Source organism: Ranitomeya variabilis, chromosome 3 (assembly GCF_051348905.1).
Source record: "Ranitomeya variabilis isolate aRanVar5 chromosome 3, aRanVar5.hap1, whole genome shotgun sequence".
Taxonomy (NCBI): Eukaryota; Metazoa; Chordata; class Amphibia; order Anura; family Dendrobatidae; genus Ranitomeya; species Ranitomeya variabilis.
The window spans coordinates 760,629,147-760,638,608 of record NC_135234.1 but is presented as its reverse complement, the minus strand read 5'-3'; positions in this window follow the sequence as shown (position 1 = coordinate 760,638,608).

The window sequence follows — 9,462 nt, the reverse complement described above, 5'->3', positions numbered from 1 at the left end:
ATAAAAGCACTGAAGAAATTGTACAGATAGAGTGTGACAGCACAGAGTTTAGGAAGATTAGTATGTGAGGAAAAGAGAATAGTGTCATAAGCAGAGGCAGGGAACAGCAGCAAGTTTATGGTGAATCTACTGTAGATAGTAAGGGGACGTCACAATTCACAGCTGAGCCATAGGGATAGGAAGAGAAAGCCATTAAGCACGGAAGAAATTGTACAGATAGTGTGTGAAAGTGCAGCAGTGAAGATTAGTGAGGAAAAGAGAATAATGTCACAAGCAGAGGCAGGGAACGCAGCAGCAAGTTTGTGGTGAATCTGGATAGTAAGGGGACGTCACAATTCACAGCAGAGCCATAGGGATAGGAAGAGAAAGCCATTAAAAACAGAATAAATTGTACAGATAGTGTGTGAAAGTGCAGCAGTGAAGAAGATTAGTGTGTGAGGAAAAGAGAACAATGTCACAAGCAGAGGCAGGGAACAGCAGCAAGTTTGTGTATTTGGATAGTGAAACGACATCACATCTTACAGCTGAGCCATAGAAATGGCAATGAAGATTAGTGTGTGAGGAATAGAGAATAGTGTCGTAGATGTATTCAGGACAATTGGAGCCTTTGGAATACTTTGGATTCACAACAAATTGAATCAAAATTCCTGGATCTGGTAAAATTGGATATCAAAATAGTAAATGCTACAATACAGTTATAACTACAAGGATCAGGTCCATACATTCTTCACACAGTAAAGCCGTACTAATGCTTCTATATAAAGTCCCAAGGTAACAGTGCCTTAGGGTACTGTCACACAGTGCAATTACGATCGCTACGACGGTGCGATTCGTGACGTTCTAGCGATATCGTTACGATCTCGCAGTGTCTGACACGCAGCAGCGATCAGGGACCCTGCTGAGAATCGTACGTCGTAGCAGATCGTTTGAAACTTTCTTTCGTCGCTGGATCTCCCGCTGTCATCGCTGGATCGTTGTGTGTGACAGCGATCCAGCGATGCGTTCGCTGGTAACCAGGGTAAACATCGGGTAACTAAGCGCAGGGCCGCGCTTAGTAACCCGATGTTTACCGTGGTTACCAGCGTAAAAGTAAAAAAAAAAAAACCGTACATACTCACCATGTGATGTCCGTCAGGTCCCTTGCAGTCTGCTTCCCGCTCTGACTGTGAGCGCCGGCCGGAAAGTGAGAGCAGATCACAGCGGTGATCACCGCTGCGCTCTGCTCTCACTGTACGGCTGCACTCAGTCAGAGCAGGAAGCAGACTGCAAGGGACCTGACGGACATCACATGGTGAGTATGTACGGTTTTTTTTTTTTTACTTTTACGCTGGTAACCACGGTAAACATCGGGTTACTAAGCGCGGCCCGGCGCTTAGTAACCCGATGTTTACCCTGGTTACCAGCGAACCTCGGTATCGCTCCAGCGCCGTGATTGCAAAGTGTGACCGCAGTCTACGACGCTGGAGCGATACTCATACGACGCTGCGACGTCACGGATCGTGCCGTCGTAGCGACGAAAATTGCACAGTGTGACGGTACCCTTACATCCTACGTGTAATACGTTATTGTCATAATAGTGCCACAGAGTGCACAGGTAACCTCCTGAAATAGTAGTGTCACGTTCGCCGTCTGGCCAATGACTGACTGATCACTTCATCATTGCTGCCATTCTTTATACCTTTGGTGCGTCTTTGTCACTGGTGCACACCATAGTGCCCATACAGCACGATACGCGCCAGATCCCAGCGACGTCCGGCATCATTTCATAAAGTTCTGCAAAAATGCAACTTACGTTGTGAAACGATTCAGTCTCCACAACTGCAGCAGGTAGTAAGATGTCCCATAAGGCAGGATGAGATTGCGCGTCTCTCACTTTTAATTGTTCAATTATTTCCATTGGCGTGCTGCCTAATTACAGAAGGTATCTAGCGCATAATGACTCCTCTTCTGACGGTCCTGGAACGTCGGCCAAGCAGCGAGGAGCGGGAATGTTAATGTGTACAAGAACCTACAACTCCGTGCCAGACACTGGTCGCATCCTAAAGGCTCATTAATAGGAAAGATCACAGTTCTCTAAGGACCAAGGAAGGTTCTCTAACCTATATTTAAACTTTTTTATGTAAATCTAATACTCTTCCACAGATCCCCTTAACAGTGCTGCATCTTCAGATCCCCCATAACAGTGTATCATCCACAGATCCCCTATAGCAGCGCAGTATCCACAGATCCCCCATAACAGTGCAGCATCCATAGATTATTCCCCATAACACTGCAGCATCCACAGATCCCCCATAACAGTGCAGCATCCATAGATTATTCCCCATAACACTGCAGCATCCACAGATCCCCCATAACAGTGCAGCATCCATAGATCTCCCATAACAGTGCAGCATCCACAGATCCCCCATAACACTGCAGCATCCATAGATTATTCCCCATAACACTGCAGCATCCACAGATCCCCCATAACAGTGCAGCATCCATAGATTATTCCCCATAACACTGCAGCATCCACAGATCCCCCATAACAGTGCAGCATCCATAGATCTCCCATAACAGTGCAGCATCCACAGATCCCCCATAACACTGCAGCATCCATAGATTATTCCCCATAACACTGCAGCATCCACAGATCCCCCATAACAGTGCAGCATCCATAGATTATTCCCCATAACACTGCAGCATCCACAGATCCCCCATAACAGTGCAGCATCCATAGATCTCCCATAACAGTGCAGCATCCACAGATCCCCCATAACAGTGCAGCATCCATAGATTATTCCCCATAACACTGCAGCATCCACAGATCCCCCATAACAGTGCAGCATCCATAGATCCCCCATAACAGTGCAGCATCCACAGATCCCCCATAACACTGCAGCATCCATAGATTATTCCCCATAACACTGCAGTATCCACAGATCCCCCATAACAGTGCAGCATCCATAGATCCCCCATAACAGTGCAGCATCCAGAGATCCCCCATAACAGTGCAGCATCCATAGATCTCCCATAACAGTGCAGCATCCACAGATCCCCCATAACACTGCAGCATCCATAGATTATTCCCCATAACACTGCAGCATCCACAGATCCCCCATAACAGTGCAGCATCCATAGATTATTCCCCATAACACTGCAGCATCCACAGATCCCCCATAACAGTGCAGCATCCATAGATCTCCCATAACAGTGCAGCATCCACAGATCCCCCATAACAGTGCAGCATCCATAGATCCCCCATAACAGTGCAGCATCCACAGATCCCCCATAACACTGCAGCATCCATAGATTATTCCCCATAACACTGCAGTATCCACAGATCCCCCATAACAGTGCAGCATCCATAGATCCCCCATAACAGTGCAGCATCCAGAGATCCCCCATAACAGTGCAGCATCTACAGATCCCCCATAACAGTAGACAATTACACACTGAATAAAGCTAGAACAAGAATATGAAGAGTTGCAAATACTCATCAAGTGATGACCATAAAGTGATGTATAGCTTAGTTCTGGAGTGAACGGCAGACCATTCGGAAGATAAATATGTACAAGGAAGAAAAAAACGAACTATATGGTCTAATACAGAAGTAAAAACCAATACGTGGATGGAATACAAAAAATAATATTTATTGAGGTCAAACAAGGAAGTAAAAAATAATGACAGGATGTAACCAACAACCAGTGTTTATCTGCCCATAACACAAAAGATGACCACAAAAAGAAGATAAAATACCGACATTGGTGAATACTAAGTATAAATCAATCACAGAGTGTGATAATTATACAAAAAAGGGGGTCAATGTACTTCACCCCAATTAAACTAAGTACATATAGATCTAAAAAACTGCACGTAGTGTGCAATGATATGGTACAAAGACTCCAGATGAAAGAACTGTATCTATTTTGGGGTATATATAATATAATAAATGTCAGTGTGGCAAATCACCACAAATATAGCAGATAAAAAGAGCCTTGTAACTCACATATAATGTCATACATATAATACATGACAGTGCAAATAAATAATAGAGTGCATGTGCTAAGAAAATGTGATAGCCACAATAGATTACCAGACTATGAGAAAGATAAGAGTAACAGTCAAAGGAAAGATTCCCATGCTGCAGAATAGGAGACCTCAATGCTGTAAAACAGTCCAAAAAAAAGAAACAATATATACCCGCACTGCTGTCCTTTGCGATCACCTATCGGCGTGCTACAATACGCTGCACCAGCTCCTATACCTCCTACTCAATGCATGGGCATAAGGGGTGCTCAACCAAAAAGATATTTATAATTCAAAAACAAAAGATCGGGATCTGTGGAAGCGCATGAAGCGCGAAACAGCTGTCATCCTTAGACACCATGTTCTCCCTGTCCATGTCCATGTCCAAATAAAGACATTTTACAGCATCGGGTTTGGTTAGTGCTGACCACTTTTTTTCTTTTGTTTTTCAATGCTGTAAAAGGTGTTCGTATAATGATCTGGTAAGACTAATTGTAGCCAAGGGCACTATTTACCTGTGTGGTCATGATAGTGTAGGCAGACACACGCCCCGACGCGCGTTTCAGATAAGAATCCTTCGTCAGGGGGAGTGGCGTCCATGTCATGGTGTGGGGTTTAAAAAGAGGGATGCGGCTAATGAAAATGGACCGGAATCAAGTGTGCTGCATGCGCAGTCAGGAGGGGGGACCGGAAGCCATGAGCGCCCGCGTCATGAAAACAGTGACGACAGCGCACAGTAGAGAAGTTATGATCCATCATAGGTTTTGGAGTTTCAGCTGCCAGAGCAAGTGGGAGAGCGACCAGGGCCATCCTGGGGGCAGGAAAGGGTTTAAGTGCACGTGTGACGATTATGCTCTCTACTAAGGGAGGGCAAGGCGTGCAGCGTGTTGGGGGAACCAGAAATAGCTGGCCCCCACACCTCCCATGTGGTTGGCAGCATCCAGCAGCCGGTAAGTGACTTTTGTATCATCTGCTTATACTTTTGCACTACCACCTGTATTTGCATATATGACCTTTGTATATTAACCATTGTGTATGTAGTGTATTGTCTAGTGTGCCCTTAAAGCAATTAAATATATAGTTTAACCTTGGGCTTCTCTTTTATCCCAGTGCACGAATCCAGACGTCTATGTTCTCGGTTTAACTTTCCATGCTACCGGGGCTGGTTTCTGGCCCGATATAATCACGTTAACAGACTGGGCTTATATCCAACGAGGAACTGATGGCAGTCCTAAGGGCTATCAGTGCTCTTTTTTACTGGTGCTAGTGAAAGGGTCCTCTTAGCCCGTCAGGGTTGTGAGCGAGTGTGGTGCTACATCAGCGGCTGCGGGGGCCATCTTCTCTCACTCCCCATTCCTCCCTAGGCTCATGTAGACAGGGGATGTCTGTGTCAAACTGTGCCAAGCTGACCTTATGTGTCCCCACAGGGTGAGGAACGTCATGTTGGTGCAAGTGAGGAGATCATAACACATGATCCCTCTGACGTAATAGTGATGTCAGGCGGGGTGGCGAGGTGCTGGTTCATGATACTCCCATAACGTTGGATCATCCGTAGATCCCAATAAAAGTGCATCATTCACAGATCCCCACAACAGTGCGTCATCCACAGATCCCCCATAGCAAGGTGTCATGCACTGGTCCTATTTCTCTTCTTTATTTATGGAACACATCTCTAGATCTCTGATGAAGGTCTACATGGCCAAAACGCGTTGTGTTTTTTTAATAAGTTTTTGTTGTCTTTTATAAAATTTTGTATTAGCTGCACATAGTCAATAAAATGTTATCTGACACAAGATCAGAGATAGTTGAAACTTTGGCTATATAAGCCTCTTATTCCAAATTGGGTGAAGGATCCTCTGAAGGAAGCGCCCTGAAACATCCTTATTCACATTTCTGTCTAAATTAGGATTAGTCACATTTTGAAAAATGCCTTTTGAATTGATGAATTGTGGCTTTCCTATTAAGGAGGCTTCTCTCTTTAAACCGATGCCAAGTGGAAATCTATGGGGCTTTACACCTTCTCAGCCACCACCTGGCATTGTGTATCGTGAGCTGAGATATCGTTGATGCCCAGTCTCACATTAAAATCTTGACATTGTTTTAACCCTGTTCTAATTGTAAGCTAGAAGAAAAAGTTAAAGGAAAAAGGTGCAGAAGACGTGTCCGTACAATTCCATTAATTAGAGATCCTTCTTTCCAGGAACCTCACCAGCATGAAACATGTTCTAAGGGACCTGCAGCGACCTTCTTCTAGGAGGAAAAACCATGTAATGATTGCACCTTGTACCTGTGATTCATCATCACCTCTCATCCCGACACTTTCTTATCTTCCAATCACAATCCACAAAAGAGCAAGATGGAAAACATCATTAGAAGATCCCGACCTTTACCTGACACCGTGATATTCCCATCCAAGGAAAAAGAAAACTTCTATTGTATTTTAAACTCTTTGCTACGCTTCATACTTAGCTCTCAGCTTGTCCGGCCAAAAGGATCTATAAATGTTCACAGTCGACCCAAATACACAGCGCTGCGCAAAACGTATATAAAACACAGCCAGAAATAGCTGACATGATTAAAATATGCAGTATTATAGTAGTTATATTCTTGTACATAGGAGCAGTATTATAGTAGTTATATTCTTGTACATAGGGGCAGTATTATAGTAGTTATATTCTTGTACATAGGAGCAGTATTATAGTAGTTATATTCTTGTACATAGGAGCAGTATTATAGTAGTTATATTCTTGTACATAGGAGCAGTATTATAGCAGTTATATTCTTGTACATAGGAGCAGTATTATAGTAGTTATATTCTTGTACATAGGAGCAGTATTATAGTAGTTATATTCTTGTACATAGGAGCAGTATTATAGTAGTTATATTCTTGTATATAGGAGCAGTATTATAGTAGTTATATTCTTGTACATAGGAGCAGTATTATAGTAGTTATATTCTTGTACATAGGGAGCAGTATTATAGTAGTTATATTCTTGTACATAGGAGCAGTATTATAGTAGTTATATTCTTGTACATAGGAGCAGTATTATAGTAGTTATATTCTTGTACATAGGAGCAGTATTATAGTAGTTATATTCTTGTACATAGGAGCAGTATTATAGTAGTTATATTCTTGTACATAGGGGCAGTATTATAGTAGTTATATTCTTGTACATAGGAGCAGTATTATAGTAGTTATATTCTTGTACATAGGAGCAGTATTATAGTAGTTATATTCTTGTACATAGGGGCAGTATTATAGTAGTTATATTCTTGTATATATGGGCAGTATTATACTAGTTATATTCTTATACATAAGAGCAGTATTATAGTAGTTATATTCTTGTACATAGGAGCAGTATTATAGTAGTTATATTCTTGTACATAGGAGCAGTATTATAGTAGTTATATTCTTGTACATAGGAGCAGTATTATAGTAGTTATATTCTTGTACATAGGAGCAGTATTATAGTAGTTATATTCTTGTACATAGGAGCAGTATTATAGTAGTTATATTCTTGTACATAGGAGCAGTATTATAGTAGTTATATTCTTGTACATAGGAGCAGTATTATAGTAGTTATATTCTTGTACATAGGGGCAGTATTATAGTAGTTATATTCTTGTATATATGGGCAGTATTATACTAGTTATATTCTTATACATAAGAGCAGTATTATAGTAGTTATATTCTTGTACATAGGAGCAGTATTATAGTAGTTATATTCTTGTACATAGGAGCAGTATTATAGTAGTTATATTCTTGTACATAGGGGCAGTATTATAGTAGTTATATTCTTGTACATAGGGGCAGTATTATAGTAGTTATATTCTTGTACATAGGAGCAGTATTATAGTAGTTATATTCTTGTACATAGGAGCAGTATTATAGTAGTTATATTCTTGTACATAGGAGCAGTATTATAGTAGTTATATTCTTGTACATAGGAGCAGTATTATAGTAGTTATATTCTTGTACATAGGAGCAGTATTATAGTAGTTATATTCTTGTACATAGGAGCAGTATTATAGTAGTTATATTCTTGTACATAGGGGCAGTATTATAGTAGTTATATTCTTGTACATAGGAGCAGTATTATAGTAGTTATATTCTTGTACATAGGAGCAGTATTATAGTAGTTATATTCTTGCACATAGGGACAGTATTTTAGTAGTTATATTCTTGTACATAGGGGCAGTATTATAGTAGTTATAGTCTTGTACATAGGGGCAGTATTATAGTAGTTATAGTCTTGTACATAGGAGCAGTATTATAGTAGTTATAGTCTTGTACATAGGGGCAGTATTATAGTAGTTATATTCTTGTACATAGGGGGCAGTATTATAGTAGTTATATTCTTGTACATTGGAGCAGTATTATAGCAGTTATATTCTTGTATATAGGAGAAGTATTATAGTAGTAATATTCTTGTACATAGGGGCAGTATTATAGTAGTTATATTCTTGTACATAGGAGCAGTATTATAGCAGTTATATTCTTGTATATAGGAGAAGTATTATAGTAGTTATATTCTTGTACATAGGGGGCAGTATTATAGTAGTTATATTCTTGTACATAGGAGCAGTATTATAGTAGTTATATTCTTGAACATAGGGGCAGTATTATAGTAGTTATATTCTTGTACATAGGGGCAGTATTATAGTAGTTATATTCTTGTACATAGGGGCAGTATTATAGTAGTTATATTCTTGTACATAGGGGCAGTATTATAGTAGTTATATTCTTGTACATAGGAGCAGTATTATAGTAGTTATATTCTTGTACATAGGAGCAGTATTATAGTAGTTATATTCTTGTACATAGGGGCAGTATTATAGTAGTTATATTCTTGTACATAGGGGCAGTATTATAGCAGTTATATTCTTGTATATAGGAGAAGTATTATAGTAGTTATATTCTTGTACATAGGGGCAGTATTATAGTAGTTATATTCTTGTACATAGGAGCAGTATTATAGTATTTATATTCTTGTACATAGGGGACAGTATTATAGTAGTTATATTCTTGTACATAGGAGCAGTATTACAGTAGTTATATTCTTGTACATAGGGGGCAGTATTATAGTAGTTATATTCTTGTACATAGGAGCAGTATTATAGTAGTTATATTCTTGTATATAGGAGCGGTATTATAGTAGTTATACTCTTGTACATAGGGGCAGTATTATAGTAGTTATATTCTTGTACATAGGGGCAGTATTATAGTAGTTATATTCCTGTACATATGGGGCAGTATTATAGTAGTTATATTCTTGTACATAGGGGCAGTATTATAGTAGTTATATTCTTGTACATAGGAGCAGTATGATAGTAGTTACATTCTTGTACGTAGCTGACATCAAACTCCAAATCATTACCCCACTTGCCAATGAACCAAGGCAAGTAAGTAGAGACATTTCTCGGGTGGCTGAGAGCTGGTATTATTAGTATGGA